At 45.2% G+C, this 25,000-nt stretch overlaps 1 pseudogene; it reads right to left on the bottom strand.

Moving 5' to 3' along the window:
- Positions 1-25,000, bottom strand: part of LOC109876359 (protein unc-13 homolog B-like) — an 82,680-nt pseudogene that overhangs the window by 52,762 nt on the left and 4,918 nt on the right.

Genomic DNA, 25,000 nt, shown 5'->3' with positions numbered 1-25,000 from the left:
GTCATGATGGGGTATGTGATGTCATTATGGGGTATTGTGATGTCATTATGGGTATTGTGATGTCATTATGGGGTATTGTGATGTCATTATGGGGTTATTGTGATGTCCTTACGGGGTATTGTGATGTCATTACGGGGTATTGTGATGTCATTACGGGGTATTGTGATGGTCATGATGGGGTTATTGTGATGTCATTATGGGGTATTGTGATTCATGACTGGGGTATTGTGATGTCATTATGGGGTATTGTGATGTCATTATGGGGTATTGTGATGTCATTATGGGGTATTGTGATGTCATTATGGGGTATTGCGATGTCATTATGGGGTATTGCGATGTCATTATGGGTTATTGCGATGTCATTATGGGTTATTGCGATGTCATTATGGGGTATTGCGATGTCATTATGGGTATTGCGATGTCATGATGGGGTATTGCGATGTCATGATGGGGTATTGCGATGTCATGATGGGGTATTGCGATGTCATGATGGGGTATTGCGATGTCATTATGGGGTATTGCGATGTCATTATGGGGTATTGCGATGTCATTATGGGGTATTGCGATGTCATTATGGGTATTGCGATGTCATTATGGGTTATTGCGATGTCATTATGGGTTATTGCGATGTCATGATGGGGTATTGCGATGTCATGATGGGGTATTGCGATGTCATGATGGGGTATTGCGATGTCATGATGGGGTATTGCGATGTCATGATGGGGTATTGCGATGTCATTATGGGGTATTGCGATGTCATTATGGGGTATTGCGATGTCATTATGGGGTATTGCGATGTCATTATGGGGTATTGCGATGTCATTATGGGTATTGTGATGTCATTATGGGGTATTGTGATGTCATTATGGGTTATTGTGATGTCATTATGGGGTATTGTGATGTCATTATGGGGTATTGTGATGTCATTATGGGGTATTGTGATGTCATTATGGGGTATTGTGATGTCATTATGGGGTATTGTGATGTCATTATGGGGTATTGTGTGTAGATTGTTGAGAAAAATAAATATTTAATCAATTTTAGAACAAGACTGTAACGTAACAAATGTGGAAAAGGTCAAGGGGTCTGAATACTTCCCGAAGTCCCTGTATACGTTGGAGTCAACGGAAGGCGAATAAGAACTAGGGGTATGGAAAGTTACTGAGTGGGGAAAAAGCCACGGATTAGGGAGGAGTGAGGAATTTGGGCCTAGGTCAGGTCAGATGAATTGAGAACACACCACTTAATAAGTTCCTGCTTTAGCAACAGAGATGTATTGGCTGTCTAGAGTTGACTCCGCCTAGTGGGAGGGTATAAATACTTGTGATGGCCTTGTCTTTTCAACTGTTTGACCCAGTGGGTGAAAAAACTTGGTTTGAGCTTTTCACTAGTTGTCCATTAGTTTTTCATTCTGTTTGTCAGAAGCTAACACTGTCGTCAGTCGGGAACGGAAGGTTCTGGCAATCTGGCAACCCAGTCACTTTATAGTCAGTAATGGAACAGCAGACGCTTTTCAATCTGGCAACAAACTCCCACTATAGTCAGTAGGGAAACAGGTTGTCACCAATCTAGCAATCCACTATCACTACAGTTAGTAAGAAACAGCAAGCTCACACTAACCTCACAACCGACCTTAATTCTAGTCAGAAGTGAAACAGGTTGGCGCTTACCAATTTGGCATCTCCATAGGTCATTTATGGTAACACTAGGTAGTCCCTGAGCCTATTAGACTGAATACACATTGCTAGCCAGCAGCCAGTTGCTCATAAATCACAGTCATCTGACTGCGACTGGCAGGGGACAAAGCCGGTGGCGGAGCCAAAATGGACATTCATCTCAGTTGCCGTGGCACTACTAGTGCTGTTGGCTAGGATCCCAAGGGCCATTAAGACTGGCCTCTGACTGCGTCTGGTCTCTCTCAACTGGCTAAGACTGGGCTCGAAATTCATAACACGACTTATCAGTCCTCTTCTCTGTATGGAGAGAGACACAGATACACACTGTCAGAGACAGACACACAGATCCACACTGTCAGAGACAGAAGTAGGAGTAGGATCCCCTTTCCATAACACTGCTACTCTGAGACTCCCTGTGAATAATATACACCTGGTTTTTATGGTATGGTCATGTTGTGGTGTGTCTCTGTCACACAGCTTTTAAGACTCACACACTGCAGAGTTTACCAAACAGCAAATACAATAACGAAGAGTCTTACCCCGAAGTTGGAGGCATTGAAGCGGTCACATGCGGAGACGTTGGTGATGGTAGTAGGATGGGCGTAGAAGGCGTTGATATTGGCCAATAGAGTACTCATCACAGCAGGAATACCAGACAACATGTACTTAGAGGACAGACAGGCAAAGTGACTGGAGAGAGACAGAGGGATGGAGAGAGAGAGAGACAGAAGGATGGAGAGAGAGAGAAAGGGAGAGAGACAGAGGGATGGAGAGAGAGAGAGACAGAGGGATGGAGAGAGAGAGAGAGACAGAGGGATGGAGAGAGAGAGAAAGGGAGAGAGACAGAGGGATGGAGAGAGAGAGAGACAGAAGGGATGGAGAGAGAGAGAGGGATAGAGAGAGAGAGAGACAGAGGGAATGGAGAGAGAGAGAGGGATGGAAGAGAGAGAGAGGGATGGAGAGAGAGACAGAGGGATGAGAGAGAGAGACAGAGGGATGGAGAGAGAGAGACAGAGGGATGGAGAGAGAGAGAGACAGAGGGATGGAGAACAAGAGACAGAGAGACAGAGGGATGGAGAGAGAGAGAGACAGAGGATGGAGAGAGAGAGAGACAGAGGGATGGAGAGAGAGAGGGGATGGAGAGAGAGAGAGACAAGAGGGATGGAGAGAGAGAGAGACAGAGGGATGGAGAGAGAGAGAGACAGAGGGATGGAGAGACAGAGAAAGGAGAGAGAGAGAGGGATGGAGAGAGAGAGAGACAGAGGGATGGAGAGAGAGAGAGAGAGGGAATGGAGAAGAGAGAGAGACAGAGGGATGGAGAGAGAGAGAGACAGAGGGATGGAGAGAGAGAGAGAGAGGGATGGAGAGACAGAGAGACAGAGGGATGGAGAGAGAGAGACAGAGGGATGGAGCGAGAGAGACAGAGGGATGGAGAGAGAGAGAGACAGAGGGATGGAGAGAGAGAGAGACAGAGGGATGGAGAGACAGAGAGACAGAGGGATGGAGAGAGAGAGAGACAGAGGGATGGAGAGAGAGAGAGACAGAGGGATGGAGAGAGAGAGAGACAGAGGGATGGAGAGAGAGAGAGACAGAGGGATGGAGAGAGGGATGGAGAGAGAGAGACAGGGGGATGGAGAGAGAGAGACAGGGGGATGGAGAGAGAGAGACAGGGGGATGGAGAGAGAGAGACAGGGGGATGGAGAGAGAGAGACAGGGGGATGGAGAGAGAGAGACAGGGGGATGGAGAGAGAGAGGGATGGAGAGAGAGAGAGAGAGGGATGGAGAGAGAGAGAGAGAGAGAGGGATGGAGAGAGAGAGAGAGAGGGATGGAGAGAGAGAGAGACAGAGGGATGGAGAGAGAGAGAGACAGAGGGATGGAGAGACAGAGAGACAGAGGGATGGAGAGAGAGAGAGACAGAGGGATGGAGAGAGAGAGAGACAGAGGGATGGAGAGAGTGAGACAGAGGGATGGAGAGAGAGAGAGACAGAGGGATGGAGAGAGAGAGAGACAGAGGGATGGAGAGACAGAGAGACAGAGGGATGGAGAGAGAGAGAGACAGAGGGATGGAGAGACAGAGAGACAGAGGGATGGAGAGACAGAGAGACAGAGGGATGGAGAGACAGAGAGACAGAGGGATGGAGAGAGAGAGAGACAGAGGGATGGAGAGAGAGAGAGACAGAGGGATGGAGAGAGAGAGACAGAGGGATGGAGAGACAGAGAGACAGAGGGATGGAGAGACAGAGAGACAGAGGGATGGAGAGAGAGAGAGACAGAGGGACAGAGAGACAGAGAGATGGAGAGACAGAGAGATGGAGAGAGAGAGAGAGAGACAGAGGGATGGAGAGAGAGAGAGAGAGACAGAGGGATGGAGAGAGGGATGGAGAGAGAGAGAGGGATGGAGAGAGAGAGAGGGATGGAGAGAGAGAGAGGGATGGAGAGAGACAGAGGGATGGAGAGAGACAGAGGGATGGAGAGAGAGAGAGGGATGGAGAGAGACAGAGGGATGGAGAGAGACAGAGGGATGGAGAGAGACAGAGGGATGAGAGAGACAGAGGGATGGAGAGAGAGAGAGGGATGGAGAGAGAGAGGGATGGAGAGAGAGAGAGACAGAGGGATGGAGAGAGGGATGGAGAGAGACAGAGGGATGGAGAGAGAGAGAGACAGAGGGATGGAGAGAGAGAGAGACAGAGGGATGGAGAGAGAGAGAGACAGAGGGATGGAGAGAGAGAGAGACAGAGGGATGGAGAGAGGGATGGAGAGAGAGAAGAGGGATGGAGAGAGAGAGAGGGATGGAGAGAGAGAGAGGGATGGAGAGAGAGAGAGGGATGGAGAGAGAGAGACAAGGGGATGGAAGAGAGACAGAGGGATGGAGAGAGACAGAGGGATGGAGAGAGAGAGAGGGATGGAGAGAGAGAGAGACAGAGGGATGGAGAGAGGGATGGAGAGAGACAGAGGGATGGAGAGACAGAGAGACAGAGGGATGGAGAGAGAGAGACAGAGGGATGGAGAGAGAGAGAGACAGAGGGATGGAGAGAGGGATGGAGAGAGAGAGAGGGATGGAGAGAGAGAGAGGGATGGAGAGAGACAGAGGGATGGAGAGAGAGAGAGACAGAGGGATGGAGAGAGAGAGAGACAGAGGGATGGAGAGAGAGAGAGACAGAGGGATGGAGAGAGAGAGAGACAGAGGGATGGAGAGAGAGAGAGACAGAGGGATGGAGAGAGAGAGAGACAGAGGGATGGAGAGACAGAGAGACAGAGGGATGGAGAGAGAGAGAGACAGAGGGATGGAGAGACAGAGAGACAGAGGGATGGAGAGACAGAGAGACAGAGGGATGGAGAGACAGAGAGAACAGAGGGATGGAGAGAGAGAGAGACAGAGGGATGGAGAGAGAGAGAGACAGAGGGATGGAGAGAGAGAGAGACAGAGGGATGGAGAGACAGAGAGACAGAGGGATGGAGAGACAGAGAGACAGAGGGATGGAGAGACAGAGAGACAGAGGGATGGAGAGAGAGAGAGACAGAGGGACAGAGAGACAGAGAGATGGAGAGACAGAGAGATGGAGAGAGAGAGAGAGACAGAGGGATGGAGAGAGAGAGAGAGAGACAGAGGGATGGAGAGAGGGATGGAGAGAGAGAGAGGGATGGAGAGAGAGAGAGGGATGGAGAGAGAGAGAGGGATGGAGAGAGACAGAGGGATGGAGAGAGACAGAGGGATGGAGAGAGAGAGAGGGATGGAGAGAGACAGAGGGATGGAGAGAGACAGAGGGATGGAGAGAGACAGAGGGATGGAGAGAGAGAGAGGGATGGAGAGAGAGAGAGGGATGGAGAGAGAGAGAGGGATGGAGAGAGAGAGAGGGATGGAGAGAGAGAGAGGGATGGAGAGAGAGAGAGACAGAGGGATGGAGAGAGGGATGGAGAGGACAGAGGGATGGAGAGAGAGAGAGACAGAGGGATGGAGAGAGGGATGGAGAGAGAGAGAGGGATGGAGAGAGAGAGAGGGATGGAGAGAGAGAGAGGGATGGAGAGAGACAGAGGGATGGAGAGAGACAGAGGGATGGAGAGAGAGAGAGGGATGGAGAGAGACAGAGGGATGGAGAGAGAGAGAGGGATGGAGAGAGAGAGGGATGGAGAGAGAGAGAGGGATGGAGAGAGAGAGGGATGGAGAGAGAGAGAGGGATGGAGAGAGAGAGAGGGATGGAGAGAGAGAGAGACAGAGGGATGGAGAGAGAGAGACAGAGGGATGGAGATAGAGAGAGACAGAGGGATGGAGAGAGAGAGAGACAGAGGGATGGAGAGAGAGAGAGACAGAGGGATGGAGAGAGGGATGGAGAGAGAGAGAGGGATGGAGAGAGAGAGAGGGATGGAGAGAGAGAGACAGAGGGATGGAGAGAGAGAGACAGAGGGATGGAGAGAGAGAGAGGGATGGAGAGAGAGAGGGATGGAGAGAGAGAGAGGGATGGAGAGAGAGAGAGGGATGGAGAGAGAGAGAGGGATGGAGAGAGAGAGAGGGATGGAGAGAGAGAGAGACAGAGGGATGGAGAGACAGAGAGACAGAGGGATGGAGAGAGAGAGAGACAGAGGGATGGAGAGAGGGATGGAGAGAGAGAGAGGGATGGAGAGAGAGAGAGGGATGGAGAGAGAGAGAGGGATGGAGAGAGAGAGAGGGATGGAGAGAGAGAGACAGAGGGATGGAGAGAGACAGAGGGATGGAGAGAGACAGAGGGATGGAGAGAGAGAGAGGGATGGAGAGAGAGAGAGGGATGGAGAGAGAGAGAGGGATGGAGAGAGAGAGAGAGACAGAGGGATGGAGAGAGGGATGGAGAGAGACAGAGGGATGGAGAGACAGAGAGACAGAGGGATGGAGAGAGAGAGAGACAGAGGGATGGAGAGAGGGATGGAGAGAGGAGAGAGAGAGAGGATGGAGAGAGGGATGAGAGAGAGAGAGGATGGAAGAGAGAGAGGGATGGAGAGAGAGAGACAGAGGGATGGAGAGAGAGAGACAGAGGGATGGAGAGAGGGATGGAGAGAGAGAGAGGGATGGAGAGAGAGAGAGGGATGGAGAGAGAGAGAGGGATGGAGAGAGGGAGAGGGATGGAGAGAGAGAGAGGGATGGAGAGAGACAGAGGGATGGAGAGAGACAGAGGGATGGAGAGAGAGAGAGGGATGGAGAGAGAGAGAGGGATGGAGAGAGAGAGAGGGATGGAGAGAGAGAGAGGGATGGAGAGAGAGAGAGGGATGGAGAGAGAGAGAGGGATGGAGAGAGAGAGAGGGATGGAGAGAGAGAGAGGGATGGAGAGAGAGAGAGGGATGGAGAGTGAGGGATGGAGAGAGAGAGAGAGAGGGATGGAGAGAGAGAGTGAGAGGGATGGAGAGAGAGAGAGACAGAGGGATGGAAAGAGAGAGAGACAGAGGGATGGAGAGAGAGACAGAGGGATGGAGAGAGAGAGGGATGGAGAGAGAGAGAGAGACAGAGGGATGGAGAGAGAGAGAGAGACAGAGGGATGGAGAGAGAGAGAGACAGAGGGATGGAGAGAGAGAGAAAGGGAGAGAGACAGAAGGATGGAGAGAGAGAGAAAGGGAGAGAGACAGAAGGATGGAGAGAGAGAGAAAGGGAGAGAGACAGAAGGATGGAGAGAGAGAGAAAGGGAGAGAGAGTGAGGGATGGAGAGAGAGAGAGACAGAGGGATGGAGAGAGAGAGAAAGGGAGAGAGATAGAGGGATGGAGAGAGAGAGAAAGGGAGAGAGACAGAGAGATGGAGAGACAGAGAAAGGGAGAGAGAGAGGGATGGAGAGAGAGAGAAAGGGAGAGAGACAGAGAGATGGAGAGACAGAGTAAGGGAGAGAGACAGAGGGATGGAGAGAGAGAAAGGGAGAGAGACAGCGAGAGGGAGAGAGGCAGAGAGATGGAGAGGGATGGAGAGACAGAGAAAGGGAGAGAGACGGAGAGATGGAGAGACAGAGTAAGGGAGAGAGACAGAGGGATGGAGAGAGAGAAAGGGAGAGAGACAGCGAGAGGGAGAGAGGCAGAGAGATGGAGAGGATGGAGAGACAGAGAAAGGGAGAGAGACAGAGAGATGAAGAGGGATGGAGAGACAGAGAAAGGGAGAGAGAGAGAGATGGAGAGGGATGGAGAGACAGAGAAAGGGAGAGAGAGAGAGGGATGGAGACAAATAGAGAGAGAGACAGAGAGAGGAGAGAGAGAGAGATGGAGAGGATGGAGAGAGGGAGAGAGAGAGAGAGACAGAGAAAGGGAGAGAGAGAGGGATGGAGAGAGAGAGAGAGAGAGATAGAGAGAGACAGAGAAAGGGAGAGAGACAGAGGGATGGAGAGACAGAGAAAGGGAGAGAGAGAGAGGGATGGAGAGAAAGAGTGAGACAGAGGGATGGAGAGAGACAGAGAAAGGGAGAGAGAGAGGGATGGAGAGAAAGAGAGAGACAGAGGGATGGAGAGAGAGAGAGAGGGAGAGAGGGGGAGTGAGATGAAGAGAGAAATAACATGTTATTTCTCCATCAGCCATCTCCTAAAAGTCACATAGTGAGAGATCGATTGCAATGAAATCCTGACTGTCTCTGTAATGGGAAGCTGTGTGTGCGTGACAGGTCATGAGACATGTTATTGATGAGTGTACTCAGTGTTATTGATGAGTGTACTCAGTGTTATTGATCAGTGTACTGTACTCAGTGTTATTGATCAGTGTACTCAGTATTATTGATCAGTGTACTCAGTGTTATTGATGAGTGTACTCAGTGTTATTGATCAGTGTACTGTACCCCTCAGTGTTATTGATCAGTGTACTGTACTCCTCAGTGTTATTGATCAGTGTACTGTACTCCTCAGTGTTATTGATCAGTGTACTGTACTCCTCAGTGTTATTGATCAGTGTACTTAGTGTTATTGATCAGTGTACTGTACTCCTCAGTGTTATTGATCAGTGTACTGTACCCCTCAGTGTTATTGATGAGTGTACTGTACCTCTCAGTGTTATTGATCATTGTACTGTGCCCCTCAGTGTTATTGATCAGTGTACTGTACTCCTCAGTGTTATTGATGAGTGTACTGTACCCCTCAGTGTTATTGATCAGTGTACTGTCCCCCTCAGTGTTATTGATCAGTGTACTGTACCCCTCAGTGTTATTGATGAGTGTACTGTACCCCTCAGTGTTATTGATGAGTGTACTGTACCCCTCAGTGTTATTGATCAGTGTACTGTACCCCTCAGTGTTATTGATGAGTGTACTGTACCCCTCAGTGTTATTGATCAGTGTACTGTACCCCTCAGTGTTATTGATCAGTGTACTGTACCCCTCAGTGTTATTGATGGGTGTACAGTACTCCTCAGTGTTATTGATCAGTGTACTGTACCCCTCAGTGTTATTGATCAGTGTACTGTACTCCTCAGTGTTATTGATCAGTGTACTGTACTCCTCAGTGTTATTGATCAGTGTACTGTACTCCTCAGTGTTATTGGTCAGTGTACTTAGTGTTATTGATCAGTGTACTGTACTCCTCAGTGTTATTGATCAGTGTACTGTACCTCTCAGTGTTATTGATCAGTGTACTGTGCCCCTCAGTGTTATTGATCAGTGTACTGTACCCCTCAGTGTTATTGATCAGTGTACTGTACCCCTCAGTGTTATTGATCCGTGTACTGTACCCCTCAGTGTTATTGATCAGTATACTGTACCCCTCAGTGTTATTGATGAGTGTACTGTACCCCTCAGTGTTATTGATCAGTGTACTGTGCCCCTCAGTGTTATTGATCAGTGTACTGTGCCCCTCAGTGTTATTGATCAGTGTACTGTGCCCCTCAGTGTTATTGATCAGTGTACTGTACCCTCAGTGTTATTGATCAGTGTACTGTACCCCTCAGTGTTATTGATCAGTGTACTGTACCCCTCAGTGTTATTGATGAGTGTACTGTACCCCTCAGTGTTATTGATCAGTGTACTGTACCCCTCAGTGTTATTCATCAGTGTACTGTACCCCTCAGTGTTATTAATGAGTGTACTGTACTCCTCAGTGTTATTGATCAGTGTACTGTACCACTCAGTGTTATTGATCAGTGTACTGTATTTCTCAGTGTTATTGATCAGTGTACTTAGTGTTATTGATCAGTGTACTGTACTCCTCAGTGTTATTGATCAGTGTACTGTACCCCTCAGTGTTATTGATCAGTGTACTGTACCCCTCAGTGTTATTTATCAGTGTACTGTACCCCTCATTGTTATTGATGAGTGTACTGTACTCCTCAGTGTTATTGATCAGTGTACTTAGTGTTATTGATCAGTGTACTGTACTCCTCAGTATTATTGATGAGTGTACTGTACCTCTCAGTGTTATTGATCATTGTACTGTGCCCCTCAGTGTTATTGATCAGTGTACTGTACTCCTCAGTGTTATTGATGAGTGTACTGTACCCCTCAGTGTTATTGATCAGTGTACTGTCCCCCTCAGTGTTATTGATCAGTGTACTGTACCCCTCAGTGTTATTGATCAGTGTACTGTACCCCTCAGTGTTATTGATCAGTGTACTGTACCCCTCAGTGTTATTGATGAGTGTACTGTACCCCTCAGTGTTATTGATCAGTGTACTGTACCCCTCAGTGTTATTGATCAGTGTACTGTACCCCTCAGTGTTATTGATGAGTGTACTGTACTCCTCAGTGTTATTGATCAGTGTACTGTACCCCTCAGTGTTATTGATCAGTGTACTGTACTCCTCAGTGTTATTGATCAGTGTACTGTACTCCTCAGTGTTATTGATCAGTGTACTGTACTCCTCAGTGTTATTGATCAGTGTACTTAGTGTTATTGATCAGTGTACTGTACTCCTCAGTGTTATTGATCAGTGTACTGTACCCCTCAGTGTTATTGATGAGTGTACTGTACCTCTCAGTGTTATTGATCAGTGTACTGTGCCCTCAGTGTTATTGATCAGTGTACTGTACTCCTCAGTGTTATTGATGAGTGTACTTAGTGTTATTGATGAGTGTACTGTACTCCTCAGTATTATTGATGAGTGTACTGTACCTCTCAGTGTTATTGATCATTGTACTGTGCCCCTCAGTGTTATTGATCAGTGTACTGTACTCCTCAGTGTTATTGATGAGTGTACTGTACCCCTCAGTGTTATTGATCAGTGTACTGTCCCCCTCAGTGTTATTGATCAGTGTACTGTACCCCTCAGTGTTATTGATCAGTGTACTGTACCCCTCAGTGTTATTGATCAGTGTACTGTACCCCTCAGTGTTATTGATGAGTGTACTGTACCCCTCAGTGTTATTGATCAGTGTACTGTACCCCTCAGTGTTATTGATGAGTGTACTGTACCCCTCAGTGTTATTGATCAGTGTACTGTACCCCTCAGTGTTATTGATCAGTGTACTGTACCCCTCAGTGTTATTGATGAGTGTACTGTACTCCTCAGTGTTATTGATCAGTGTACTGTACCCCTCAGTGTTATTGATCAGTGTACTGTACTCCTCAGTGTTATTGATCAGTGTACTGTACTCCTCAGTGTTATTGATCAGTGTACTTAGTGTTATTGATCAGTGTACTGTACTCCTCAGTGTTATTGATCAGTGTACTGTACCCCTCAGTGTTATTGATGAGTGTACTGTACCTCTCAGTGTTATTGATCAGTGTACTGTGCCCCTCAGTGTTATTGATCAGTGTACTGTACTCCTCAGTGTTATTGATCAGTGTACTGTACCCCTCAGTGTTATTGATGAGTGTACTGTACCCCTCAGTGTTATTGATGAGTGTACTGTACCCCTCAGTGTTATTGATGAGTGTACTGTACCCCTCAGTGTTATTGATCCGTGTACTGTACCCCTCAGTGTTATTGATCCGTGTACTGTACCCCTCAGTGTTATTGATCAGTATACTGTACCCCTCAGTGTTATTGATCAGTGTACTGTGCCCCTCAGTGTTATTGATCAGTGTACTGTGCCCCTCAGTGTTATTGATCAGTGTACTGTACCCCTCAGTGTTATTGATCAGTGTACTGTACCCCTCAGTGTTATTGATCAGTGTACTGTACCCCTCAGTGTTATTGATGAGTGTACTGTACCCCTCAGTGTTATTGATCAGTGTACTGTACCCCTCAGTGTTATTGATCAGTGTACTGTACCCCTCAGTGTTATTAATGAGTGTACTGTACTCCTCAGTGTTATTGATCAGTGTACTGTACCCCTCAGTGTTATTGATGAGTGTACTGTACCCCTCAGTGTTATTGATCAGTGTACTGTACCCCTCAGTGTTATTGATCAGTGTACTGTACCCCTCAGTGTTATTAATGAGTGTACTGTACTCCTCAGTGTTATTGATCAGTGTACTGTACCCCTCAGTGTTATTGATCAGTGTACTGTATTTCTCAGTGTTATTGATCAGTGTACTTAGTGTTATTGATCAGTGTACTGTACTCCTCAGTGTTATTGATCAGTGTACTGTACCCCTCAGTGTTATTGATCAGTGTACTCAGTGTTATTTATCAGTGTACTGTACCCCTCATTGTTATTGATGAGTGTACTGTACTCCTCAGTGTTATTGATCAGTGTACTTAGTGTTATTGATCAGTGTACTGTACTCCTCAGTATTATTGATCAGTGTACTCAGTGTTATTGATCAGTGTACTGTACTCCTCAGTGTTATTGATCAGTGTACTCAGTGTTATTGATCAGTGTACTGTACTCCTCAGTGTTATTGATCAGTCTACTGTACTCCTCAGTGTTATTGATCAGTGTACTGTACTCCTCAGTCTACCTGTCAGAGAATTCAGGCAATTGTGCAGTCATGGGGTTCACACACACACACACACACACACACACACACACACACACACACACACACACACACACACACACACACACACACACACACACACACACACACACACTAAGTTCTTGGACTCACGTCATGGCCTGGTAGATGGTCTCGATGCCATAGCGCAAGGCGAACTCGTCCACGATATTCTGATGCACCTCGTCAAAGTAGACCTTCCATGCATCATCTCCATAGGCAACAGGCATCTTCACTACCCCCTGACCCACAACGTCAGTAGAGTAATGGAACATGTTCTAGAGGGGGAGAGAGGGGGTGAGAGAGAGAAAGCGAGAGAGAGAGGAGGGAGAGAGAGAGAAAGAGAGAGAGAGGAGGGAGAGAGAGAAAGAGAGAGAGAGAGGGGAAGAGAGAGAGAAAGAGAGAGAGAGAGGGGAAGAGAGAGAGAAAGAGAGAGAGAGAGGAGAAGAGAGAGAGAAAGAGAGAGAGAGAGGGGAAGAGAGAGAGAAAGAGAGAGAGAGAGGAGGGAGAGAGAGAAAGAGAGAGAGAGGATGGAGAGAGAGAGAGAAAGAGAGAGAGAGGATGGAGAGAGAGAGAGAAAGAGAGAGAGAGGATGGAGAGAGAGAGAAAGAGAGAGAGAGGATGGAGAGAGAGAGAGAAAGAGAGAGAGGATGGAGAGAGAGAGAGAAAGAGAGAGAGAGGATGGAGAGAGAGAGAGAAAGAGAGAGAGAGGATGGAGAGAGAGAGAGAGACAGAGAAAGAGAGAGAGAGAGAGGAGGGAGAGAGGGAGACAGAGAGAGAGAGAGAGGGAGACAGAGAGACAGAGAGAGAGGGGGAGAGAGAGAGAGAGAGAGAGAGAGAGACAGAGGAGGGAGTTTCCTTTGTTTCTATGCTTTCTGTAGTCACAATATATAGTATACGCTGTATAACATGTGATGTGTTACCTCATGCAGGCTGGTGTACTGAACAGTGTGTGTTACCTCATGTAGGCTGGTGTACTGAGCGGTGTGTGTTACCTCATGTAGGCTGGTGTACTGAGCAGTGTGTGTTACCTCATGTAGGCTGGTGTACTGAGCAGTGTGTGTTACCTCATGCAGGCTGGTGTACTGAGCGGTGTGTGTTACCTCATGTAGGCTGGTGTACTGAGCAGTGTGTGTTACCTCATGTAGGCTGGTGTACTGAACAGTGTGTGTTACCTCATGTAGGCTGGTATACTGAACAGTGTGTGTTACCTCATGCAGGCTGGTATACTGAACAGTGTGTGTTACCTCATGTAGGCTGGTATACTGAACAGTGTGTGTTACCTCATGCAGGCTGGTGTACTGAACAGTGTGTGTTACCTCATGTAGGCTGGTGTACTGAACAGTGTGTGTTACCTCATGTAGGCTGGTGTACTGAACAGTGTGTGTTACCTCATGTAGGCTGGTATACTGAACAGTGTGTGTTACCTCATGTAGGCTGGTGTACTGAACAGTGTGTGTTACCTCATGTAGGCTGGTGTACTGAACAGTGTGTGTTACCTCATGTAGGCTGGTGTACTGAACAGTGTGTGTTACCTCATGTAGGCTGGTGTACTGAACGTGGTAGGATGCTCCTTTCTCCTCCCCTTCAATCTCCACACTGATCTGTAACCTGATGGCCCCAGACACTGCTGACTTATCAGTCCTCTTCTCTGTAGGGAGAGAGACACAGATCCACACTGTCAGAGACAGACACACAGATCCACACTGTCAGAGACAGACACACAGATCCACACTGTCAGAGACAGATCCACACTGTCAGAGACAGATCCACACTGTCAGAGACAGATCCACACTGTCAGAGACAGATCCACACTGTCAGAGACAGATCCACACTGTCAGAGACAGATCCACACTGTCAGAGACAGATCCACACTGTCAGAGACAGATCCACACTGTCAGAGACAGATCCACACTGTCAGAGACAGATCCACACTGTCAGAGACAGACACACAGATCCACACTGTCAGAGACAGATCCACACTGTCAGAGACAGACACACAGATCCACACTGTCAGAGACAGACACACAGATCCACACTGTCAGAGACAGACACACAGATCCACACTGTCAGAGACAGATCCACACTGTCAGAGACAGATCCACACTGTCAGAGACAGATCCACACTGTCAGAGACAGATCCACACTGTCAGATCCACACTGTCAGAGACAGACACACAGATCCACACTGTCAGAGACAGACACACAGATCCACACTGTCAGAGACAGACACACAGATCCACACTGTCAGAGACAGACACACAGATCCACACTGTCAGAGACAGACACACAGATCCACACTGTCAGAGACAGACACACAGATCCACACTGTCAGAGACAGACACACAGATCCACACTGTCAGAGACAGACACACAGATCCACACTGTCAGAGACAGACACACAGATCCACACTGTCAGAGACAGACACACAGATCCACACTGTCAGAGACAGACACACAGATCCACACTGTCAGAGACAGACACACAGATCCACACTGTCAGAGACAGATCCACAGATCCACACTGTCAGAGACAGATCCACACTGGCAGAGACAGATCCACACTGGCAGAGACAGATCCACACTGGCAGAGACAGATCCACACTGTCAGAGACAGACACACAGATCCACACTGTCAGAGACAGATCCACACTGTCAGAGACAGATCCACACTGTCAGAGACAGACAGAACTGAAAGAAGATGAACGGACAAGTTAAAACATATTACACAATCAAAGAAGGGAGACAATGAGCCAGTTAGACAGTGAGTCTACAGTAAAAAATGTTGTGATTGGTTTGGTGCTTAGTCCTCTTTGGCAATATTTCTCTCAAGTGTTTCCCTCTCTCCCTCCCTCTCCCTCCCTCATTCACCCGTGGAGACGACCCTACTGGCTCCCCTCAATATGTTAAACAGCTGCTGCCAATCAGAGCGCTCTATCTGGTCTCACCCCATTAATATTCAGGAGGCAAAAGAGGCACAGTCTGCCCTGTTGCTAGGGACACACGTTTAACTGAGAAAGAAAGAGAGAGAGAGAGAGAGCTAAAGAGAGAGAGAGAGGGGGAGGGAGAGAGAGGAAAAGGGAGACAGAGAGAGAGAGAGGAAAAGGGAGACAGAGAGAGAGAAAAGGGAGAGAGAGAGAGAGAGGAAAAGGGAGAGAGAGAGAGAGAGGAAAGGGAGAGAGAGAGAGGGGGAGGGAGAGAGAGAGAGGGGGAGGGAGAGAGAGAGAGGGGGAGACAGAGAGAGAGAGAGGAAAAGGGAGACAGAGAGAGAGAGAGGAAAAGGGAGAGAGAGAGGAAAAGGGAGAGAGAGAGAGAGAGAGAGAGAGAGGAAAAGGGAGAGAGAGAGAGAGAGAGAGGAAAGGGAGAGAGAGAGAGAGGGAGAGAGAGAGAGACAGAGAGAATGAGAGAGTCTACAGCAGAGCCTGGACCTGCAAGAGCAGTACTGCCAGACCTGGGCCCTGGCAGTAAACCCCAAGAATATTAAAATAATTATTTTCCAGAGAAGATACAGATCTCAGGGACTTAGACTAAAATATATAGAGTACTGTACACACTAAAATGACTTAGGTTTAAAAATAATCTCAACTGGACACCTTAATGAGACAGTAGATGAACTGAGAGAGAAAGCACGCAGGGCTATCTACGCCATTAAAAAACACATTCAAATTGTAATACCTCATTAAAATTAGGCAAAAAACTAATTGAATGTGTCATTGAACCAATTGCACATAATGGCAGTGAGATGTGGGGTCCACTTGCAAAACAAAATTTCACCAAATTGGACAAACACCCCATTGAAACCCTGCATGCAGAGTCCAGAGGAAAACTACAAACAACGCATGCAGGGCAGGATTAGGCTAATATCCACTAATAATATAAACTCAAAAAAGAGCATGTAAGTTTTGGAAAAAATAACTAGGCAAAGAAAAGAGTCCCCTCATCCAGCTGGTCCTGGGGCTGAGTTCACAAACCTGTTCTACTAACACACTGAAGCCTCAGTCCCCTCATCCAGCTGGTCCTGGGGCTGAGTTCACAAACCTGTTCTACTAACACACTGAAACCTCAGAACCAGAACATCCAATCAATCAGAATAAAACAAATTATAACACAATCAAAACAAAACTACATATCTTATTGGGTAACACAAGCACAAAGCAAAATGCAGTGCTATCTGGCCCTAAATCGACATCGTGGCTAATAGCTAACTGTTTGAACATGGTAACTGATCAAAACCTTAGAAAGTCCTTGACAAAGTACAGGCTCAGTGAGCACATCCGTGCCATTGAGAAGGGTAGACACAGGAAAACCTGGCTCCCTGTAGAGGAAAGGCTGTGCAACCACTGCACCACAGCAGAACCTGGCTCCCTGTAGAGGAAAGGCTGTGCAACCACTGCACCACAGCAGAATCTGGCTCCCTGTAGAGGAAAGGCTGTGCAACCACTACACCACAGCAGAACCTGGGCTCCCTGTAGAGGAAAGGCTGTGCAACCACTACACCACAGCAGAACCTGGCTCCCTGTAGAGGAAAGGCTGTGCAACCACTGCACCACAGCAGAACCTGGCTCCCTGTAGAGGAAAGGCTGTGCAACCACTGCACCACAGCAGAACCTGGCTCCCTGTAGAGGAAAGGCTGTGCAACCACTGCACCACAGCAGAACCTGGCTCCCTGTAGAGGAAAGGCTGTGCAACCACTGCACCACAGCAGAACCTGGCACCCTGTAGAGGAAAGGCTGTGCAACCACTGCACCACAGCAGAACCTGGCTCCCTGTAGAGGAAAGGCTGTGCAACCACTGCACCACAGCAGAACCTGGCTCCCTGTAGAGGAAAGGCTGTGCAACCACTGCACCACAGCAGAACCTGGCTCCCTGTAGAGGAAAGGCTGTGCAACCCACTGCACCACAGCAGAACCTGGCTCCCTGTAGAGGAAAGGCTGTGCAACCACAGCAGAACCTGGCTCCCTGTAGAGGAAAGGCTGTGCAACCACAGCAGAACCTGGCTCCCTGTAGAGGAAGGCTGTGCAACCACTACACCACAGCAGAACCTGAGACGGAGCTGCATTTCCTGACAAAATAAAACAATTAGAGCGTCATTTACCCAAATTTGAAAACCTTATTCAAGGTTTCAAGACCTCTCTGATCAGAGTAGGCTACCCGTCCTGTTGGGGGAGGATGCAGGGAGCTGTGCGTTGGCAGCACACTACATTGCTGCCTGCCATAAGATGAGGGACAGTCTCTGACAGACCAATCAACCTGCAATGTCCTCTACTGTATGCTTATTGTTATTGTTCAATGTATGGTTGTTTTTTACCCTTGGTTACTGTTGTTACTGTTGTTACTGTTGCTATTGTTATTGTTGTTATTGTTGTTACTGTTGTTACTGTTGTTATCGTTGTTATCGTTGTTATCGTTGTTACTGTTGTTATCGTTGTTACTGTTATCGTTGTTATCGTTGTTACTGTTGTTATTGTTGTTATTGTTTGTTACTGTTGTTACTGTTGTTATCGTTGTTACTGTTGTTATCGTTGTTATCGTTGTTATCGTTGTTACTGTTGTTATCGTTGTTACTGTTATCGTTGTTATCGTTGTTACTGTTGTTATTGTTGTTATTGTTGTTACTGTTGTTACTGTGTTATCGTTGTTACTGTTGTTATCGTTGTTATCGTTGTTACTGTTGTTATCGTTGTTACTGTTGTTACTGTTGTTACTGTTGTTATCGTTGTTATTGTTGTTATTGTTGTTATTGTTGTTACTGTTGTTACTGTTGTATTGTTGTTACTGTTGTTACTGTTGTTATTGTTGTTACTGTTGTTACTGTTGTTATTGTTGTTATTGTTGTTACTGTTGTTATTGTTGTTACTGTTGTTACTGTTGTTATCGTTGTTATTGTTGTTACTGTTGTTATGTTGTTACTGTTGTTACTGTTGTTACTGTTGTTACTGTTGTTACTGTTGTTACTGTTGTTATTGTTGTTACTGTTGTTATTGTTGTTACTGTTGTTACTGTTGTTACTGTTGTTACTGTTGTTATTGTTGTTACTGTTGTTACTGTTGTTATCGTTGTTACTGTTGTTACTGTTGTTACTGTTGTTATCGTTGTTACTGTTGTTACTGTTGTTACTGTTGTTACTGTTGTTACTGTTGTTACTGTTGTTATCGTTGTTATCGTTGTTACCGTTGTTACCGTTGTTATTGTTGTTACTGTTGTTACTGTTGTTACTGTTGTTACTGTTGTTATCGTTGTTATCGTTGTTACTGTTGTTACTGTTGTTACTGTTGTTACTGTTGTTACTGTTGTTACTGTTGTTATCGTTGTTACTGTTGTTACTGTTGTTACTGTTGTTACTGTTGTTACTGTTGTTATTGTTGTTACTGTTGTTACTGTTGTTACTGTTGTTATCGTTGTTACTGTTGTTACTGTTGTTACTGTTGTTACTGTTGTTACTGTTGTTACTGTTGTTACTGTTGTTACTGTTGTTACTGTTGTTACTGTTGTTATCGTTACTGTTGTTACTGTTGTTATCGTTACTGTTGTTACTGTTGTTATCGTTACTGTTGTTACTGTTGTTATCGTTACTGTTGTTACTGTTGTTATCGTTGTTACTGTTGTTACTGTTGTTACTGTTGTTACTGTTGTTACTGTTGTTACTGTTGTTACTGTTGTTACTTGTTACTGTTGTTATCGTTGTTACTGTTGTTACTTGTTTACTGGTTTGTTACTGTTGTTACTGTTGTTACTGCTTGTTATTGTTGTTACTGTGTTACTGTTGTTACTGTTGTTACTGTTGTTACTGTTGTTACTGTTGTTATCGTGTTACTGTTGTTACTGTTGTTACTGTTGTTACTGTTGTTATACTGTTGTTACTGGTTGTTTACTGTTACTGTTGTTACTGTTGTTACTGTTGTTACTGTTGTTACTGTTGTTACTGTTGTTACTGTTGTTATCGTTGTTACTGTTGTTACTGTTGTTACTGTTGTTACTGTTGTTACTGTTGTTACTGTTGTTACTGTTGTTACTGTTGTTACTGTTGTTATCGTTGTTACTGTTGTTACTGTTGTTACTGTTGTTACTGTTGTTACTGTTGTTACTGTTGTTACTGTTGTTACTGTTGTTACTGTTGTTACTGTTGTTACTGTTGTTATCGTTGTTACTGTTGTTACTGTTGTTACTGTTGTTATCGTTGTTACTGTTGTTACTGTTGTTACTGTTGTTACTGTTGTTACTGTTGTTATTGTTGTTACTGTTGTTACTGTTGTTACTGTTGTTACTGTTGTTACTGTTGTTATCGTTGTTACTGTTGTTACTGTTGTTACTGTTGTTACTGTTGTTACTGTTGTTACTGTTGTTACTGTTGTTATCGTTGTTACTGTTGTTACTGTTGTTACTGTTGTTACTGTTGTTACTGTTGTTATCGTTGTTACTGTTGTTACTGTTGTTACTGTTGTTACTGTTGTTACTGTTGTTACTGTTGTTACTGTTGTTACTGTTGTTATCGTTGTTACTGTTGTTACTGTTGTTACTGTTGTTACTGTTGTTACTGTTGTTACCGTTGTTACCGTTGTTACCGTTGTTACCGTTGTTACCGTTGTTACCGTTGTTACTGTTGTTACTGTTGTTACTGTTGTTACTGTTGTTATTGTTGTTACTGTTGTTACTGTTGTTACTGTTGTTACTGTTGTTACTGTTGTTATTGTTGTTACTGTTGTTACTGTTGTTACTGTTGTTACTGTTGTTACTGTTGTTACTGTTGTTACCGTTGTTACCGTTGTTACCGTTGTTACCGTTGTTACCGTTGTTACCGTTGTTACCGTTGTTACCGTTGTTACCGTTGTTATTGTTGTTACTGTTGTTACTGTTGTTACTGTTGTTACTGTTGTTACTGTTGTTACCGTTGTTACCGTTGTTACCGTTGTTACCGTTGTTACCGTTGTTACCGTTGTTACCGTTGTTACCGTTGTTACCGTTGTTACCGTTGTTACCGTTGTTATTGTTGTTACTGTTGTTACTGTTGTTACTGTTGTTACTGTTGTTACTGTTGTTACTGTTGTTACTGTTGTTACTGTTGTTATTGTTGTTATTGTTGTTACTGTTGTTATTGTTGTTACTGTTGTTACTGTTGTTACTGTTGTTACTGTTGTTACTGTTGTTACTGTTGTTACTGTTGTTATTGTTGTTATTGTTGTTACTGTTGTTACTGTTGTTACTGTTGTTACTGTTGTTACTGTTGTTACTGTTGTTATTGTTGTTACTGTTGTTATTGTTGTTACTGTTGTTACTGTTGTTACTGTTGTTATTGTTGTTACTGTTGTTACTGTTGTTACTGTTGTTACTGTTGTTACTGTTGTTACTGTTGTTACTGTTGTTATTGTTGTTATTGTTGTTACTGTTGTTATTGTTGTTACTGTTGTTACTGTTGTTACTGTTGTTACTGTTGTTACTGTTGTTACTGTTGTTACTGTTGTTACTGTTGTTACTGTTGTTACTGTTGTTATCGTTGTTACTGTTGTTACTGTTGTTACTGTTGTTACTGTTGTTACTGTTGTTACTGTTGTTACTGTTGTTACTGTTGTTACTGTTGTTACTGTTGTTACTGTTGTTACTGTTGTTACTGTTGTTACTGTTGTTACTGTTGTTACTGTTGTTACCGTTGTTACCGTTGTTACCGTTGTTACTGTTGTTACTGTTGTTACCGTTGTTACCGTTGTTACTGTTGTTACTGTTGTTACTGTTGTTACTGTTGTTACTGTTGTTACTGTTGTTATTGTTGTTACTGTTGTTACTGTTGTTACTGTTGTTACTGTTGTTACTGTTGTTATTGTTGTTATTGTTGTTACTGTTGTTATTGTTGTTACTGTTGTTACTGTTGTTACTGTTGTTACTGTTGTTACTGTTGTTACTGTTGTTATTGTTGTTATTGTTGTTACTGTTGTTACTGTTGTTACTGTTGTTACTGTTGTTACTGTTGTTACTGTTGTTACTGTTGTTATTGTTGTTACTGTTGTTATTGTTGTTACTGTTGTTACTGTTGTTACTGTTGTTATTGTTGTTATTGTTGTTACTGTTGTTACTGTTGTTACTGTTGTTACTGTTGTTACTGTTGTTACTGTTGTTACTGTTGTTATTGTTGTTATTGTTGTTACTGTTGTTATTGTTGTTACTGTTGTTACTGTGTTACTGTTGTTACTGTTGTTACTGTTGTTACTGTTGTTACTGTTGTTTACTGTTGTTACTGTTGTTACTGTTGTTACTGTTGTTACTGTTGTTACTGTTGTTATCGTTGTTACTGTTGTTACTGTTGTTACTGTTGTTACTGTTGTTACTGTTGTTACTGTTGTTACTGTTGTTATTGTTGTTACTGTTGTTATTGTTGTTACTGTTGTTACTGTTGTTATTGTTGTTACTGTTGTTATTGTTGTTACTGTTGTTACTGTTGTTACTGTTGTTACTGTTGTTACTGTTGTTACTGTTGTTACTGTTGTTATTGTTGTTATTGTTGTTATTGTTGTTATTGTTGTTATTGTTGTTACTGTTGTTACTGTTGTTACTGTTGTTACTGTTGTTATTGTTGTTACTGTTGTTACTGTTGTTACTGTTGTTATTGTTGTTATTGTTGTTATTGTTGTTACTGTTGTTATTGTTGTTATTGTTGTTATTGTTGTTACTGTTGTTATTGTTGTTATTGTTGTTACTGCCGTCCAGTTGACAATTTTGATTCTTATTATTTTAATATTAATATTGTAAATATTCAAAGTAAACTTTGGCGACATGTACATTGTTGCGTCATGCCAATAAAGCATATCGAATTGAGAGAGAGAGAGAGAGAGAGAGGATCAAATCAAATCAAAATCAATTTTATTTATATAGCCCTTCGTACATCAGCTGATATCTCAAAGTGCTGTACAGAAACCCAGCCTAAAACCCCAAACAGTAAGCAATGCAGGTGCTGAAGCACGAGAGACAGAGACAGAGACAGAGACAGAGACAGAGACAGAGACAGAGACAGAGAGATCCACAGTGTTCACACTTGTGCAACAACTTAACATACAGTGCAACTCCCCAGGATACAACCATAATAGCACATGTATTATTAAAAGTGTAGATGTCTGTATAACACAACCAAGCAACAGAAAGCCTAAAGGGGAGACTGGCCTGGCTAAGTACATATTTAGGTATGCAGGTAGGTAGGTATTTAGGTATGTAGGTAGGTATTTAGGTAGGTAGGTAGGTATTTAGGTAGGTAGGTAGGTATTTAGGTATGTTTTTAGGTAGGTATTTAGGTATGTAGGTAGGTAGGTATTTATGTATGTAGGTAGGTAGGTATTTATGTATGTAGGTAGGTAGGTATTTAGGTATGTAGGTAGGTAGGTATTTAGGTATGTAGGTAGGTAGTTATTTAGGTATGTAGGTAGGTAGTTATTTAGGTAGGTAGGTAGGTAGTTATTTAGGTAGGTAGGTAGGTATTTAGGTATGTAGGTATTTAGGTAGGTAGGTATTTAGGTTGGTAGGTAGGTATTTAGGTATTTAGGTAGGTAGGTATTTAGGTAGGTAGGTATTTAGGTAGGTAGGTAGGTATTTAGGTAGGTAGGTATTTAGGTAGGTAGGTATTTAGGTAGGTAGGTAGGTAGGTAGGCAGGCAGGCAGGCAGGTATTTAGGTAGGTAGGTAGGTATGTAGGTAGGTAGGTATTAAGGTAGGCAGGCAGGCAGGCAGGCAGGCAGGCAGGCAGGCAGGCAGGCAGGCAGGCAGGCAGGCAGGTAGATAGATAGGTAGGCCTGTATGTGACTCCGTACCCAGGTTGTACCAGACGTCCCATCTCTCCGCTGAGTGTTCTGACCTCGATGATGCTCTGACCCAGGAAGTCATCAGACTCTCTCTTGAGACGCTGTTTCACCCTGGACTTGATGTCATCATCCTCGTCCCAAACACGCAGCTTGATACGTTCTGACGTGTTGTGGCACTCACTGGTGGAGGAGGGGTTTCATACGGTGATGTCATTATTCAGTCTTTATACGTTATTCATCGACATTTATGACTCAACATTTAACAAACAAAAAAAACTGAAAAGGAGAAAGGGAGGAAGAGGAGGAGGATTGTGGGAGATGTAGCGCACAAAGGGTGAGGTCAAAGGATGGAGAAGGGAAGGGTTGAAGACGAAGAGGGAGGAAGATGATTAGGAAGAAGGAGAGGGCGAGAAGAGAGGGGTAAAGAAGAGGAGGAGAAGAAGGAAAAGTCTTACAAGTCGAACGTCTCCTCCCAGACAGGGTTGAGGTTTCCGTAGATTGGTCTTGGTTCTCTTCTTAGTCTTCCCCACCTGGATGGTCACATAGGGGTCACTGGAGCCAGTCCTGTCTTTAGCCTGGAGACCCTGAGCACTGACAACTAACACACACACACACACACACACGTTATTAGTCATTAGTTATTAGTCACACACACTTACTTTGACCAAGTCTGTCTGTCTGTGTGTGTGTGTGTGTACACTGACACCAAGCAGTGGCAGGCTGTTTCACCTCGGTAACTTCCCTGCAACTAACATAACCATCTATAGTACATTAGGGTTACCAGATGTTTATCAGACAGCTGGTTGTTACTGTGGCTATCTGACCAATCCAGTCACTATAGTGGGCAAAAATGTGTTAAAATCACCTGGTCATTTTTGAAACATGGTTTAAAAGTGCTGGTGTAATAGTGTCATATCTATTCAAAGACTTCTCCTCACCTTCTGGCAAAGGTACACAGGTACTATAGTGTCTTGTCAACTTCAACAGCATGAATAAAACGATACACTCACACCCAGCAGGATATTTCCAAAAAGTTAGATCTGGCCATTTTTTGGGCTCCCGAGTGGCGCAGCGGTCTAAGGCACTGTATCTCAGTGCTAAAGGCGTCACTACAGACCTTGGTTTGATTCCAGTGGTGCTGTGGGGCGGTGTGGTGGGGTACTGTTGTGGTGGTATGGTGGGGTAATGTGGAGATGGTGTGATGGGGTAATGTTGTGGAGGTGTGGTGGGGTAATGTTGTGGTGGTGTGGTAGGGTAATGTTGTGGAGGTGTGGTGGGGTACTGTTGTGGAGGTGTTGTGGGGTAATGCGGTGTAATGTGGTGGGGTATGTTGGGGAGGGGTGGTGCGGTAATGTGGGGTAATGTGGTGGGGGTACTGTTGTGGAGGTGTTGTGGGGGTAATGTGGGGTAATGTGTTGGGGCAATGTTGGGGAGGTGTGGTGGGGTAATGTTGTGGAGGTGTGGTGCGGTAATGTGGGGTAATGTGGTGGGGGTAATGTTGTGGCGGTGTGGTGGGGTAATGTGGGGATGGTGTGGTGGGTTGTTGTGGTGCAGGGCGGTGGGGTACTGTTGTGGCGGTGTGGTGGGGGTAATGTGGGGATGGTGTGGTGGGGAACTGTTGTGGCGGTGTTGTGGGGTGTGGTGGGGTACTGTTGTGGCGGTGGTTGTGGGGTAATGTGGGGATGGTGTGGTGGGGTAATGTGGGGATGGTGTGGTGGGGTACTGTGGGGATGGTGTGGTGGGGTA

Source organism: Oncorhynchus kisutch, linkage group LG3, assembly GCF_002021735.2.
Source record: "Oncorhynchus kisutch isolate 150728-3 linkage group LG3, Okis_V2, whole genome shotgun sequence".
In the NCBI taxonomy this organism is placed as follows: domain Eukaryota; kingdom Metazoa; phylum Chordata; class Actinopteri; order Salmoniformes; family Salmonidae; genus Oncorhynchus; species Oncorhynchus kisutch.
The sequence above is the reverse complement of the archived record's forward strand: the minus strand, read 5'-3'. Positions and strand labels throughout refer to the sequence as shown.